At 41.8% G+C, this 2,434-nt stretch overlaps 1 non-coding gene across 1 annotated transcript; it reads right to left on the bottom strand.

Annotated features, from left to right (window-relative positions):
- Positions 1–1,717: 1,717 nt before the first annotated feature.
- LOC124502749 (U6 spliceosomal RNA) lies at positions 1,718–1,822 on the bottom strand. The gene has a single exon (XR_006960010.1). It is a non-coding gene; the product is annotated as a U6 spliceosomal RNA (small nuclear RNA).
- Positions 1,823–2,434: the final 612 nt, after the last annotated feature.

Below are 2,434 nucleotides of genomic sequence, written 5' to 3'. Positions count from 1 at the left end.
CTTATAAATAAATAGTGTTGGGCCAACTGGATATTCATATGGGGAAAAACAGATCTGACCTCTACATCACATCAAACACACACAAATACATTCCCGTATGTATTGTGGAACTAAATGTAAAAGTTTAAACAATAAATCCTTTAGAAGAATATATCCATGACCTGTGGATAGGCAATTTTTTTTTTCTTTAAGTGTTTATTTATTATTGAGAGAGAGAGAGAGAGAGAGAGAGGCAGAGAAAGAGGGAGACAGAGAATCCCAAGCAGGCTCCCTGCTGCCAGCACAGAGCCCGATATGGGGCTCAAATTCACGAACCATGAGATCATGATCTGAGCCGAAATCAAGGGTCGAATGTCCAAGTGACTGAGCCACCCAGGTGCCCTGGCAAAGATTTCTCAAATGTAACTCAAAAAGTACTAACAATAGGGGCACCTGACTGGCTCAGTAGTAGAGCATGTGACTCTGCATCTCAAGGTTGTAGATTCAAGCCCCACATTGGGTGTAGAGATTACTTAAAAACAAAATCTTTAAAACAATGCTACCAATGGGGTGCTTGGGTGGCCTAGTTCTTTGAGCCTCCAACTTGAGCTCAGGTCATGTTCTCATGGTTCATGGGTTGGAGCCCCATATAGAGCTCTCTGTGGACAGCACAGAACCCACCTCAGATCCTCTGTTCCCACCTCTTTCTGCCCCTGCCCCCCCCCACACTCTCTCTCTCTCTCTCAAAACTAAATATTTTTTTAAATGCTAACAATAAAGAAAAAGTGATAAACACAACTACATTAAAATTAAGAACTTCCGTTCATCAAATGACATCATTACATCATTAGGAGAGTAAAAAGACAAGTGCAGAGTGGGAAAAAAAATTTTTTTTGTAATCTTCAAATCCAAAAAGGACTCTTATTCATAGTATATGATGTACTCCAACCAAACACTAAGATACAGACAGGCAATTCATGAGAAAATATGAAAGAGCCTTGAACAGGCATTTCACCAAAGAGGACATTTAAATGGACAAAAAACACATGAAGAAGGTATCAACTTCATTAGTTAACAAATTGAAGTCACAATGGATAGATATTATTACTATAAACTCTCCTGGATGGCTACAATGAAGGAGGATGAAAAACAGAACTCTCCTACACTACTCATGGGAGTATACATTGCTACAATTACTCTGGGAAAATTTGCTGTTTTTCCATTAAAGCTGAACATGCACATGCCCTATTATCCCACAATTCCACTCCTAGGTACACAGCAGCAGAAATATATATAGCAGATGGGGCGCCTGGGTGGCGCAGTCGGTTAAGCGTCCGACTTCAGCCAGGTCACGATCTCGCGGTCCGTGAGTTCGAGCCCCGCGTCAGGCTCTGGGCTGCTGGCTCAGAGCCTGGAGCCTGTTTCCGATTCTGTGTCTCCCTCTCTCTCTGCCCCTCCCCCGTTCATGCTCTGTCTCTCTCTGTCCCAGAAAATAAATAAACGTTGAAAAAAAAAATTAAAAAAAAAAAAGAAATATATATAGCAGAAATCTGTAAATATATTCACCCAAACACAGGCACAGGAATGCTTAGAGCACTGTCATTTGTGTTAGCCAAAAACTGGAAATAATGCAAATATCCATTAAAATTAGGAAATGGATAAATAAATTATGGTATGTTCATACATTAGGACACTACACAACAATGAGAACAATTTACAATTACATTCAATGGTATGAGTAAATTTCACAAACATAGTATTTGTGTGTCATCCTTGTGCAGGGGCCACGCTAATCTCCTCTGTATCATTCCAATTTTGGTATGTGTGCTGCCGAAGCAAGCACCACAAACATAGTATTAAGTGAAATAAGCCACATATAAAAAGAATCTATTTCCGGGTGCCTGGGTGGCTCAGTCGGTTAAGAGACCGACTTTGGCTCAGGTTATGATCTCATGGCTCTGTGAGTTTGAGCCCTGCATAGGGCTCTGTGCTGACAGCTCAGAGCCTGGAGCCTGCTTCAGATTCTGTGTCTCCCTCTCTCTCTGCCCCTCCTCTGCTCAAGCTCTGTCTCTCTTTCTCTCAAAAATAAATAAACACTTAAAAAAAATCTATTCCGGGCGCCTGGGTGGCTCGGTCGGTTGAGCGTCCAACTTCAGCTCAGGTCATGATCTCGCTCAGTTCATGAGTTCAAGCCCCACGTTGGGCTTTGTGCTGACAGCTCAGAGCCTGGAGCCTGCTTCGCATTCTGTGTCTACCTCTCTCTCTCTCTGCCCCTCTCCTGCTCATGCTCTGTCTCTCTCTCTCTCAAAAATGAATAAATGTAAAAAAAAATTTTTTTAAAGAATCTATTCCATTTTTATAAAGTTCAAGAACAGGCAAAACAAATCTATTGTGCTAGATGTCAGTGGTATTACCTTTGAGGGCAGATTGTGACTGGGTAGAGGTACAAGTGGGA

Source organism: Lynx rufus, unplaced genomic scaffold, assembly GCF_022079265.1.
Source record: "Lynx rufus isolate CCGP_SWC_20201006 ecotype Redwood Valley unplaced genomic scaffold, mLynRuf1.p SCAF_7, whole genome shotgun sequence".
In the NCBI taxonomy this organism is placed as follows: Eukaryota; Metazoa; Chordata; class Mammalia; order Carnivora; family Felidae; genus Lynx; species Lynx rufus.
The sequence above is the reverse complement of the archived record's forward strand: the minus strand, read 5'-3'. Positions and strand labels throughout refer to the sequence as shown.